This window comes from Leopardus geoffroyi, chromosome X (assembly GCF_018350155.1).
Source record: "Leopardus geoffroyi isolate Oge1 chromosome X, O.geoffroyi_Oge1_pat1.0, whole genome shotgun sequence".
Lineage (NCBI taxonomy): Eukaryota > Metazoa > Chordata > Mammalia > Carnivora > Felidae > Leopardus > Leopardus geoffroyi.
This window is the reverse complement of record NC_059343.1, coordinates 69,180,599-69,195,174: the sequence shown is the minus strand read 5'-3', so window position 1 is coordinate 69,195,174 and position 14,576 is coordinate 69,180,599.

The window sequence follows — 14,576 nt, the reverse complement described above, 5'->3', positions numbered from 1 at the left end:
TCCATATAGAGTATTATGTCATCTATGAAGAGTGAAAATTTGACCTTCTCCTGGCTGATTTGGATGCCTTTTATTTCTTTGTGTTGTCTTATTGCTGAGGCTAAGACTTCCAATACTACGTTGAATAACAGTGGCAAGTGGACATCCCTGTCTTGTTTCTGACATTAGGGGGAAAGCTCTCAGTTTTTTTTTTATTTTTTTTAACGTTTATTTATTTTTGGGACAGAGAGAGAGCATGAACGGGGGAGGGGCACAGAGAGAGGGAGACACAGAATCGGAAGCAGGCTCCAGGCTCTGAGCCATCAGCCCAGAGCCTGACGCGGGGCTCGAACTCACAGACCGCGAGATCGTGACCTGAGCTGAAGTCGGATGCTTAACCAACTGAGCCACCCAGGCGCCCCAAGCTCTCAGTTTTAAAGTAAGGATAGAAGGATTATACCTCGAGATCATAAAAGCCATATACGAAAGACCCATACAAGTGTTTTAATTGTTTGTTCTAGCTCTGTGAAAAATGATGGTATTATTTTAATAGGGATTGCATTGAATGTGTAGAGATCTTTGGGTAGTACAGATATTTTAACAATATTTTCTCTTTCAATCCATGTGTATGAAATGGTTTTCAATCTCTTTCATCAGAGTTTTACAGTTTTCCAAGTACAGATCCTTTGCCTCTTTGGTTAGGTTTCTTTCTAGGTATCTTATGCTTTTTGGTGCAATTGTAAATGGGATCAATTCCTTGATGTCTCTTTCTGCTGCTTTATTATTTTTATATAGGAAAGCAACATATTTCTGTACAATGATTTTATATCCTGCTACTTTGCTGAATTCACGTATCAATTCTAGCAGTTTTTTGGTGGAGTCTTTTGGGTTTTCCATGTAGAGTATCATGTCCTTTGTGAAGAGTAAAAAGTTGACTTCTTCCTTGCTAATTTGCATGCCTTTTATTTATTTTTGTTGCCTGATTGCTGAGGCTAGGACTTCCAGTACTATTTTGAACAACAGTGGTAAGAGTGAACATCCCTGTCATGTTCCTGACAGTTCAATTTTTCCCCATTGAGGATGATACATGGGTTTATGATTTGAGGTATGCTCCTTATATCCATACTGTCTTGACGGTTTTTATCAAGAAAGGATCCTGTATTTTGTAAAATGCTTTTTCTGAATCTATTGAGAGGATCATGTGGTTCTTATCCTTTCTTATACTAATGTGGTGTATCATGTTGATTGATTTATAGATATGTAACCACCCCTTCAGCCCACGAATAAGTCCTACTTGATCATTGTTAATAATTATTTCAATCTATTGTAGGGTTTGGTTTGTTAACATCATGTTAAGAATTTTTGCATCCAGGTTCATCAGGGATACTGGTCTGCAATTCTCCTTTTCAGTGGGGTCTTTGTCTGGTTTTGGAACCAACGTAATGCTGGCTTCACAGAATGAGTTTGAAAGGTTTCCTTCTGTTTCTACTTTTTGCAACAGGTTTAGAAGAATAGGTATTAACTCTTCTTTAAATCTTGGTAGAACTCTTTTGGGACACCACCAGGGCCTGGACTCTTGTTTGTTGGGAGATGTTGATTACCAATTCAATTTCTTTGCTGCTTATGGGTCTGTTCACATTTTTTATTTCTTCCTGTTTCAATTTTGGTAGTTTATATGTTTCTAGGAATTTTTCCACTTATTCCAGGTTGCCCAACTTGTTGGCATGTAATGTCTTGTGATCTTCTCTCTTTATTATTTCTATTTATTTGGTGTTTGTTGTGATCTCTCCTCTTTCATTCATTATTTTATTTATTTAGGTTCTTTTCTTTTTGATAAATAGGCTAGGGATTTATCAATTTTGTAAATTATTTCAAAACACTATCACCTTGTTTCATTGTTCTGTTCTACTGTCATATATATATATATATATATATATATATATATATATAGTAGTCTGCCATAACCTTTATTTTCCTTCTTCTGAGGGTTTTGGACTCTATTTTCTATTTTCAAGCTCCTTTATGTGTAAGATTAGGTTCTGTTTTGAGACTCTTCTATCCTTTTTTTTAGTTCATTTTTTTTTTGAGAGAGAGAGAGAGACAGAGACAGAGAGAGAGAGTGATTGGGTAAGTGGTAGAATTAGAGTGAGAGTGGGAATCTTAAATAGACTCCATGACCTTCCCAGGACCCCATGAGGGCCTCAATCTCACGACTGTGAGATCGAGGACCCCATGAGGGCCTCAATCTCACGACTGTGAGATCATGACCTGAGTCAAAGTAAGGAGTTCGATACTTAACTGACTGAGCCACCCAGGTGCCTTGACACTCCTTCCTTCTTGAGGAAGGCCTGTATCACAGTAGACTTCCCTCTTAGGACTGTCTTTGCTGTATCCCAAACGTTTTGGACAGTCGTGTTTGCATTTTCATTGGCTTCCATGAATTGTGTGTGTGTGTGTGTGAGAGAGAGAGAGAGAGAGAGAGAGAATGGGGGGGGGGGCAGAGGAAGAGGGAGAGAGAGAGAATCCCAAGCAGGTGCCGCATCCAGTGAGGAGTCTGACATGGAGTTAGATCCCATGACTGTAAGATCATTTTCTGAGCTGAAATCAAGAGTTGGATGCTTAACCGATTCAGCCACCCAGGTTCCCCATCTTCCATGCATTTTGTATTTCTTTAATTTCCTGGCTAACCTATTTATTTATTTATTTATTTATTTATTTATTTATTTACTTGGTAGGATGTTCTTATCCTTCCTGTATTTGTGGTCTTTACAATTTTTTCCTCATGGTTGACTTAAAGTTACATAGTGCTGTTTTCTGAAAATATGCATGGTATGATTTCAATCTTTTTGTACTGAGTGAGACCTGTTGTGACATAGTATGTAATCTGTTCTGGAGAATGTTCCAGGTACAGTTGAAAAGAATGTGCATTATGCTGCTTTTGGGTGAAATTCTCTGAATATATCTGTTAAGTCCATCTCATCCAGTGTGTTGTTCAAAGCCATTGTTTCCTTGTTAATATTCTGCTTAGGCGACCTGTCCATTTCTGTAAGTGGGCTTTCCCCCTCTATTTTTATATTATTGTCGATGATTTTCTTTAGGCTTTTTGTTAATTGATTTATATATTTGCCTGCTCCCACGTTGCAGGCAATTATTTACTATTGTTAGATGTTCTTGTTGGATAGACCCTTTTATTATGATGTACTGCTTTTCTTCCTCTCTTATTACAGTTTTTGCTGTAAAATCTAGTTTGTCTGATATAGGTTTGCCTATCTCAAGTTTCTTCTGATGTCCAATAGCATGATAAATACTTCTACACCCTTTCACTTTCAATCTGGAGGTGTCTTTGTGTCTAAAACGGGTCTCTTAGGGGCTCCTGGGTGGCGCAGTCGGTTAAGCGTCCGACTTCAGCCAGGTCACGATCTCGCAGTCCGTGAGTTCGAGCCCCGCGTCGGGCTCTGGACTGATGGCTCAGAGCCTGGAGCCTGTTTCAGATTCTGTGTCTCCCTCTCTCTCTGCCCCTCCCCCGTTCATGCTCTGTCTCTCTCTGTCCCAAAAAATAAATAAACGTTGAAAAAATAAATAAATAAATAAATAAAATGGGTCTCTTATAAGCAACGTATTGTTGGGTCTTTTTTTTTTTTTTATTCCGTTCTGATATCCTATGTCTTTTGATTGCAGCATTTAGTCCATTTGCATTCAGAGTAATTAATGATAGATATTAATTTAGTACCATTGTATTACTTGTAAATTCTGCTGTTCCTGTAGATTGTCTCTGTTCATTTCTAGTCTTTGTTGTTTTTGTTCTCTCTTTCCCATTCAAAAGGTCCCTTTTGATAATTTTTGCAAAACTATTTTAATGTTCACAAACTTTATTGGTTTTTGCTTGCCTTGGAAACCATTTCTGCTTCTATTCTGAATGACAGCCATGCTGGGTGCAGCATTCTCGGCTGCACACTTTTCCCATTCAGCATGTTGAATATATCAAGCCACCCACTTTTGGCCTGCCAAGTTTCTGTGGTCAGGTGTGCTGCTAATCTTATGTGTTTACCCTCATAGTTTAAGGATCCTTTTTACTAGTTGGTTTCAGAATTCTCTTCATCTTTAGTTTGCAAGTTTAACTATGAAAAGTCATGGTGTTGACCTGTTTTTATTGATTTTTAAGGGAGTTCTTTGTGCCTTTTATACTTGAATGCCTGTTTCCTTCCCTAGTTTATGAAAGGTCTGAGCTATATTTTTTTTAAGAAAACTTCTTCCCCCTTTTCCCACACTTCTTCTGGGACTCTTATGATATAGTTTTTATTTCACTTGAAGGAATTGATGAGCTCCCTAAGTCCATATTCATGATCTAATAGTTTTCTTTCCCACTCCTTTTCAGCTTGATTATTTGCCATAATTTTATCTTCCATATCACTTAATTATTCCTCTGTTTATTCCATCCTCATTTTAATTACATGAAATTGGTTTTGCATCACAATTATAGCGCTTTTTATTTTAGGGTGACTAGATTTTACGTCCTTTATCTCTACATAAAGTGTTTTTCTGATGTGTTCTATGCTTTGTTCAAGCCTAACTAGTATTTTTATGACTGTTTTTCTAAATTCTTGTTCAGATATATTTCTTGTATCTGTTTTGGGAAAATCCTTGGCTTTGGTTTCTTCTTGATTTTCTTTGCAGGAGAATTCCTCTGTCTTGTCATTTTGTCTAAGTTTGTGTCTTTTGAATGTTATGAAAGATTCTTGTGTTTCCTGCACTTGAGTGCATTGCTATATTAAGAAGTCCAGATCCTAGTTCTTCAGGAAATGTTTCTGGGGTATGCTGTGTGCACTCTGTTGTTGTGATTTGGCTGCTCTTTTTTTTCTGATAAATCCTCTGCAGAGTTCTTCCTTGCTTACAGTGGGGAAATGTTTGGACCTTCAACTAGGTGTTCTTTGATTTATTTTTTAAAAATAAACCTTATTTAAAAAAAAAAAAACATGATCCAAAAACAGAAAAGGAAAAAGAACAACAACAACAAAAAAATGAACCCAAACGGACAAAAAACTAATCCTGGCTGCAAAATAAAAGAAAGCAAGAAACAAGTAAAAGAAGGAAAGAGAGAAAGAGAGAAAGAGAGAAAGAAGAAAGGAAGAAAGAAAAAGAAAGGGAAACAGAAAAAAATAAGAAAAAAAAAAAAAAGCCTGGTCACATTTCTACCAGAACTGAGGCTGATGCTTTGGGGCACTCTTCAATCAGTAGACCTGGTGCATGGGTGGGGGTTGGGGGAAAGCAACCTGATTTGTTCTTCTGGGGAAGAGGGCTGCTTCTCTGGCTCACAATGAGACCTGCACTAGTAACCCTGTCCCTGTAGGGCACAGGGGTGGAGGGAGATGGGGGAGTTTGGTGTAGGAAGCAACACCAGCCTTCAATGGGGGTGTTGTGTTGCTTGCTGAAGTTTGGCTTTTTTGGTGGTCAGAGGGGAAGATGGTTTCACCACCCCGCATCACCCCCCCACCCCATCTCCTCCCCGAGTAGGGGAGATCAAGCTTGTCACTGTTCAGGTAGCCTTCACAGACAAGGGACCAATCTTCCCTCCTGTGTCCCAGGCTTCTGCCAGAACTCTGCCTCAACCCTTCTGTGACTTGGTCCTGAGCATACCTGACACCACAGCTATCCTGTGTTTCATCTCTGGCATGCAACTGGGATTCAAAACTCCAAATCTTAAAGGACCAGTCAAGGCAGAGACCCACTCACTTTCTCTGGAGGAGAGCCTCACAGCACCTAGTACTGTTCTGTCCCAGAAAAGCAATTGCATGGCTGCACAGGTCCCTGCAATTTATGGTGAAGCACAGCAAAAATCGGGGATCACTTTAACTCCCCCGTACTGTTGAATGGCTGCTCAAAGGCAGCAGCCAAGTCTTTGGCCTTTGGAGATTCAATATACCCTCTTCCAAATGCACCCCAGGAAGGAGAACATACTCTCCTACTATGGCCCAGGTGATCCCCACCCCTTCTTGTCTGTTGTCCACTCCTGGACCTCCCCTCCTTCTTCCCAAAAACATCTCCATCCCCCCCATTGATTCCATTGAATGGCGTGAACTTCCACAAGCTCAGAATTTGTACTCCACTGTTTGAAAACCTTGCAATAGTCAGTTCCTCCTGATTCTCAAGTCAATGGATTTGGGGGAGTGCTTTTCTTGGATGAACCCTATGTGCTGCTCTCTCTCCCCCTCTCTCCTTCTCCTCTTCACGGAAATGGCTCCCTCCCCTCTGCAGCACTGAGGTTCTTCTCTCCCCCAATCACCTACCCACACCTTTACCAGTGACATTCTCTCCCTCAAACTATGCAGATTGTTCTCTTAATCCTCAGATCAATTTCGTAGGTGTTCAGAATGAATTGATGTTGATCTAGCTGTGTTCAAGGGACAAAACAAGCCCAGGGTCCCCTTACTGCTCTGCTATCTAGACTACTCTCAGTTATTAATTTATTTTTAATATTTAAATCTCTGAGAACAGTTTTCAATATTCTGTTGTAATTCAAAATTTATAAAATTTATAAAAATCTGTTTATTCATAACAGAAAGTTTTAAGGAAAAAATTGATAGATGCAAGTAATGATTCAAAAAGCACTTAAGTTGTACAGTGTTAGATAGCAATATTTTATACATTCATATACAGTTTTTCATTCAAAAACTGTTTTAAATAACAACTTATTGAACACTGAGTGGAATAAAAGTAGCTTACATAGTAGCATTACCATGGTTTTATTCCTACACTATTTTTCTCATGCTATTAAATGAACATTATTTTTTCTAAGGTTCTTGTTTGTACTTTATTCATACACTAATTTTGTTTGTTTCTGTTCTGTTAATGGCTAACCCACCATATGAAGGAAAATAAAAACACAGTCAAATTGGTAACTAGACATGTTGGAAATGTGAACTTGCCAATATATATAGAAACACTATTCTTTGTATATTAGTGACTTGCAAGAACCCCTTCAGTCTCATGATTTTCTTAATATGTGTAGGAAAATTTACCAGGAACCTTTTTTTTTTACCAAAAACTTTCTTCTTTACCCTGAAGATGTATAATAGAGTAAGTAATGAAATTTGAGATATGTAGATGATTATTCAAAACACACAAAAAAATTGAAATTAAAACTTAACTTTTATTTCAGTGACCAGGGATATGTTCTGAGTCAGAATTTTAATGCAAACAAAGAGATATGTGAATCCATTTTCAGAAGCATAGTAGAATGTTTTACAAGCATAAAAATGTATCTAACTGCATGAGTCATATATGATTATCTATACCATCTCAAGTTTTCATTAAATGTTTATTTATTTTTGAGAGAGAGAGACAGTGAAATTGGGGAGGGGTAGAGAGAAAGGGAGACAGGATCTGAAGCTGGCTCTGCAATGACAGCAAAAAGCCTGATGCAGGGCTCAAACTTATGAACTGCAAGATCATGATCTGAGCCAAGGTCGGATGCTCGACCTACTAAGCTACCAAGGCACCCCTCAAGCTTTTATTCAGAGTGAATCTTGGCACTGTCCTTTAATACAATTATTGCAAACTTCTAAAAAAATTCATTATCCTTCCTCATACAAACTTTTCAAGGAAAACAAAGGTCTTGTGATAAGCAGGAATTAAAGTCGCAAATCTACAGATCCTAGAGAAAAGAGAAACTAAATTAATCCATTCAAATTACCAATGCACAGCAGCAACTCAGAAGGAAGGGTCATGTTGTGAGAGATTTTTTTAACACTATATAAAGGTGGGTGGCCATTTGCCAGTATCTCCATAGTTAAGGTGTTGAAAGAGTTGACTCTATCATTTGAGAAACATGATATGTGTGTTTAATTTGAATTTAATTTATACATTTCTGTTTACACATTTCTAGTACAAACATTTTTCCATATGCTGGAAATAATGTCTCCAATAAATTTCAAATACTTTTTTTATTTTTATAAATTTCAAATTGCAAGCTTAATACATGTTCTTGGAGAAAAACACTACTATATTAATGTCTACCAATGAATTGCATGGTAAAGTTAAGTGTATGGTAAAGTTAATATATTTCAATAGATTTATTTTCGGCAAACCATTGAGCTAGTGAAGTTCATATTCATATGTTGATATGTTTATAATATAGGGAACAAGTAAAACAGTTTATGTGCTTCCTGATTAAATCTTCTATTTTTGGTACCAAATCAAATCGGACTGCCATTCCTCTTAATGCATAGTTTTGTAACAGATGATCAACACATAATATAAATTTTGTTATATACAATAAATTCATGCTTTTCAGCACTCAAGATGCTGAATATTTTCAGGTTAGATCAGAAGAGTCAATATATTATTTTTATGTTATTTTTCCAAGCCCACCTACCTGTTTGAATTTCCTTTCTGTATATTAGCTGATAGTCTTATGAGAGAGGAAAAAATTTTTTTGAGTATTTTTTTCCATTTGAATAAAGGCTCATATATGCCTAACTGCCCTAAAGGCTAATTTCCTTGGAGAACCATTATCATGCAGCTCACATTGTCATTAACTTACACTGTTGAACTTGCTATCAAATAACCTGTAAAAGAGAACAAGCTATTATGTGTCATAGGGCAGATTTATGTTAAATTAGGTTTGAAACAAGTAATGAATTATTGACATTTATTCTGTCTCTAATAACATGACTGCCAATTCAATCAGATTTAATTTATTTAAATTAATTTATTTAAATTAATTTAATTTTTATTTATTTATTTATTTTTTTTCAACTTTTTATTTATTTTTGGGACAGAGAGAGACAGAGCATGAATGGAGGAGGGGCAGAGAGAGAGGGAGACACAGAATTGGAAGCAGGCTCCAGGCTCTGAGCCATCAGCCCAGAGCCCGACGCGGGGCTCGAACTCACGGACCGCGAGATCGTGACCTGGCTGAAGTCGGATGCTTAACCGACTGCGCCACCCAGGCGCCCCAATTTTTATTTATTTTTTAAATATAATTTATTGTCAAATTGGCTAACATACAGTGTATAAAGTGTGCTCTTGGTTTTGGGATAGATCCCCGTGGTTCATCACTTACATATAATATCCAGCAAGTGCCCTCCTCAATTCCCATCAGACATTTTCCCCTCTTCCCCACCTCCCCCATCCTCCCTCAATTTGTTTCCTGTATAAGAGTCTTTTATGGTTTTCCTTCCTGCCTCTCTGTTTGTAATTTTTTTTTCCCCTTCCCTTTTCCCATGGCCTTCTGTTAAGTATCTCAAGATCCACATATGAGTGAAAACATATGATATCTGTCCTTCTCTGACTGACTTATTTCACTCAGCATAATACCTTCCACTTCCATCCATGTTGCTGCAAATGGCATGATTTCATTCTTTCTCATTGCCAAGTAGCATTTCATTGTATATATAAACCACATCGTCTTTATCCATTTATTAGGTGATGGACATTTAGGCTCCTTCCATAATTTGACTATTGTTGAAAGCGTTGCTAAAAACATTGGAGTACATGTGCTCTTATGAATCAGTACTCCTGTGTCCCTTGGATAAATTCCTAGTAGTGCTATTTCTGGATGGTAAAGTAGTTTTATTTTTAATTTTTTGAGGAACCTCCACACTGTTTTCCAGAGTGACTGCACCATTCCCACCAACAGTACAAGAGGGTTCCTGTTTCTTCACATCCTCTCAATCATCAGTAGTTTCCCAAATTATTCATTTTAGCCACTCTGACCAGTGTGAGGTAGTATCTCATTGTGGTTTTGATTTGTATTTCCCTGTTGATAAGTGACGTTGAGCTACTTTTCATGTGTCTGTTGGCAATCTTGATGTCTTCTTTGGAAAAGTGTCTATTCATGTCTTCTGCCCATTTCTTCACTGGATTGTTTTTCAGGTGTTGAGTTTGGTAAGTTCTTTATAGATTTTGGATACTAACCCTTTATCCAATATGCTATTTGCAAATTTCTTTTCCCATTCCATTGGTTGCCTTTTAGTTTTGCTGATTGTTTCCTTTGCAGAGCAGAAGCCATTTATCTTCATGAGGTCCCAATAGTTCATTTTATTTCAAGTCCCTTGGCTTTGGAGACGTGTTGAGAAAGAAATTGCTGCAGCTGAGGTCAAAGAGGTTGTCGCCTGCTTTCTCCTCTAGGGTTTTGATGGTTTTCTGTCGTATATTTAGGCCTTTCATTAATTTTGAGTTATTTTTGTGTATGGTGTAAGAAAGTGGTCTAGTTTCATTCTTCTTCATGTTGCTGTCTAATTTTCCCAGCACCATTTGCTAAAGAGACTGTCTTTTTTTCCATTGAGTACTCTTTCTTGTTTTGTCAAAGATTAGTTGGCCATACATTTGTGGGTCTAATTCTGAGTTCTCTATTCTATTTCATTGGTCTATGTGTCTGTTTTTGTGCCAATGCCATGCTGTCTTGATGATTACAGCTTTGTAGTAGAGGCTAAAGTCTGGGATTATGAGGTCTCCACTGCAAACTCTGCTGAAAAGTTAAAGAGAAATCTACTCAATGTAATAGTTCTTCTCACACCAAAGTGTTCATAGTGAGGAAAATTCGGCAGCAGGCCCAGAGGAAGATAAATGAATACTACATTGATTAGAGTTAAAAGTTAGAAAGTATTATTCTTTTTCATAGCTAACGTTATAAAGTTGATGAAGATGATTTTTTAAACATGTAGAAGGAATGAAACCATAGAGAAGTCTTTTACTGTGTCTTAAGTATGTTACTACCAGAAAAGTTGTTGGATTCATTCAAACTACTTAGCAAAGAATTACTGAATTAAGTCATTTTGCTGAGTTTACTATTTTGTTGATTGGATTGGCTACTTAAGGAAAAAACTTGTGGTTGCTCCTTGTGATCAAGGCCTTGTGTCTGAGATAATAACTATGTTTTGTTCCATGTATGTCAGACTACACCTTGAGTACTGGGCTCAGTTCCAGGTGCCACCATTATGTGCTTAATCTAAATTCTAGCCCTCATCTACTTTTGTGTTATTTTAAAAATTAATATTTTTAGCTTATATTTACTTCTGCTTTATTTTACATGACATTTAGAGGTGCAGAGAAATGAAACCAACCTTCTTGATATGTGGGTCCTCTAAAGATCTAATCCAGCTATTAGTGCCACACTTGAATAGGGTCATTCATAAGCTGAATTCTATTCAGAGGGTATAAATATTCAGTCAATCAGTCAAGTCAGTCATTGTAAAAAAGACTTGAAGTTATAAAGTCTGTGACCAAGATGATGAAGATGAAGCTAGGCCACACACATGAAGAGCAGCTAAAGAAAATGGAAGATATTTAGCTTCATTCATGTAATGAAGGCTTGGGGTGGAGTTGGAGCAAAATTGAGGTCTTCAAATGTCTAAAGAACTATTATATAGATGAAGGATTCAACTTGATTGTTAAGACTACAAGAAGCAGAATTAAATCAATAGATGGAAGTTAAAAGGAAGCATATTTTGTCTAAATACAAACAAAACCTTTCTAAGAGTCACAGCTGATCAATAATGCAATGGATTATCTCAGGACATAGCAGATTCTTTGTCATGTGAGATGTTTAAATATCTGGGTAAATGCATGTAAGACTATGAGAGAGAAGAGTCAAATGTTGGCATTTTGAGAAAAACAAATAAAATGTAAAAAATGTGAATTTTTATGCAGCTAAATTTATTCATTTTTTTGCTATTAAAATATCATTTCCTTTTTGAAATGATGGTGTTAGAAAAAATTTAAAATGTCTTACTTAGCAAAACATGTTGGCAACTCATTTATGAAATAAAAGGAAATTTACTGGTGTGGGGAATTGAAATTTTTGGAAGTACTGGACTAGATGATCCTTAAGATTCTTTCCTATGTTGAGTGTCTATGATTAAAATTTTGAAAGGATGACAAAAAAGAGTTAGAAGTGTATGTATAATCATTAAGAAATATGCATGAATAAATTTATCAGATTAATTTTTCTACTTCAGACTAGGCTTGATTAGTCCAAAGGCCCTGTATTTGTAGCAAAGGAAGCAGGTATTGCTAAGAGATGCAAAGGATGCAGGTCACATTTGTTAAACACATCCTGCTGCACAGTTTTGCTATTGTTTGTTATAGTCTGTGTTCTTCTCCACTGTCTTACTGTTTCTTTGAACCTCTCTGTGAAGTATTTTTCTACCTTAATGTCTCTACTAATTTAAATAATTATTGGTTTGGAATTAATTATTCAATTAGAAGGTGCCATTAGAAAATGGGTCAAAGTAACTGGCAAGTGAATAACTTTATGCATATAAAATAATCATATTAGGAATTGTATTTGCAGTATGAGAGTCTTACAAATATTATTTCACTCAGTTTTACTTGAAACTTGATGTTCTTTTTTGGCAGTGCATTGTGTTGAATGCATTCTGGTGCTAATCAGATCATAACAATTTCGCAGAAAAGAGCTGTATCTGTGATCTGCATGTAAAAACATTTGAAAATTTCATACCTGGCCAAAGATACTTTACTTCTATTAAATTGTCAGTTTTCACATACAGCAACATGAGGTTTAAAAAATCTCAAATATGGGTGCGTGGGTGGCTCAGTTGGTTAAGCGTCTGACTTCAGCTGAGGTCATGATCTCATGGTTCATGAGTTCAAGCCCCACATCAGGGTCTGTACTGACACCTCAGAGCCTGGAACCTGATTCAGATTCTGTCTCCCTCTCTCTCTGCCCCTCTCCTGCTTGTTCTCTGTCTCTCTCTCTCAAAAATAAATATTAAAAAATTTAAAAAATAAAATAACAAAATAAAATAAAAATAAAAAGTCTCATATATATGCACTTTTATATGTGTAGATTTGACTGAAGATACAAAAGTAGGAGTTTTTGCTGTTTCTGGTACTTGTTGTGAGTAAATGCTACTTATAATGTCAACAAAATTTCATTTTATTAATCAAAATTTATTTAAAAACTCTAAGATTATATGATGTTTGTGACAGTCAGAAAGCTCCATTTTATTTATTTTTATTTTTATATGAAATTTATTGTCCAATTGGTTTCCATACAACACCCACTGCTCATCCCAACAGGTGCCCTCCTCAATGCCCATCACCCACTTTCTCCTCCCTCCCACCCCCCAACAACCCTCAGTTTATTCTCAGTTTTTAAGAGTCTTTTATGGTTAGCCTCCCTCCCTCTCTGTTTTTTTCCCTTCCCCTCCCCCATGGTCTTCTGTTAAGTTTCTCAGGATCCACATAAGAGTGAAAACGTATGGTATCTGTCTTTCTCTGACTTATTTCACTTAGCATAACACTCTCCAGTCCCATCCACATTGCCACAAAAGGCAATATTTCATTCTTTCTCATTGCCAAGTAGTATTCCATTGTATATATAAACCACAATTCCTTTATCCATTCATCAGCTGATGGACATTTAGGCTCTTTCCATAATTTGGCTATTGTTGACCTCAGCCACAGCACTTTCTTACTTGACTCATCTCCAAAGGCAAAGGAATTAAAAGCAAAAATGAATTATTGGGACCTCATGAAGATAAAAAGCTTCTGCACTGCAAAAGAAACAATCAACAAAACTAAAAGGCAACCAATGGAATGGGAAAAGATATTTGCAAATGACATATCAGACAAAGGGTTAGTATCCAAAATCTATAAAGAACTCACCAAACTCCACACCTGAAAAACAAATAATCCAGTGAAGAAATGGGCAGAAAACATGAATAGACACTTCTCTAAAGAAGACATCCAGATGACCAACAGGCACATGAAAAGATGCTCAACGTCGCTCCTCATCAGGGAAAAACAAATCAAAACCACTCAGATATCACCTCACGCCAGTCAGAGTGGCCAAAATGAACAAATCAGGAGACTATAGATGCTGGAGAGGATGTGGAGAAATGGGAACCCTCTTGCACTGTTGGTGGGAATGCAAATTGGTGCAGCCGCTCTGGAAAACTGTCTGGAGGTTCCTGAAAAAATTAAAAATAGACCTACCCTATGACCCAGCAGTAGCACTGCTAGGAATTTACCCAAGGGATACAGGAGTACTGATGCATAGGGGCACTTGTACCCCAATGTTTATAGCAGCACTCTCAACAATAGCCAAATTGTGGAAAAAGCCTAAATGTTCATCAACTGATGAATGGGTAAAGAAATTGTGGTTTATATACACAATGGAGTACTACGTGGCAATGAGAAAGAATGAAATATGGCCCTTTGTAGCAACGTGGATGGAACTGGAGAGTGTTATGCTAAGTGAAATAAGCCATATAGAGAAAGACAGATACCATATGTTTTCACTCTTATGTGGCTCCTGAGAAACTTAACAGAAAACCATGGGGGAGAGGAAGGAAAAAAAAAGAAAAAAAAAAGAGGTTAAAGTGGGAGAGAGAGCCAAAGCGTAAGAGACTATTAAAAACTGAGAACAAACTGAGGGTTGATGGGGGGTGGGAGGGAGGGTAGGGTAGGTGATGGGCATTGAAGAGGGCATCTTTTGGGATGAGCACTGGATGTTGTATGGAAACTAATTTGACAATAAATTTCATATAATAAAAAAAAGGAAAAAAAAATTAAAAATAGATCAGCCCTATGATCCAGCAACAACACTGCTAGGAGTTTACCCAAGGGATACA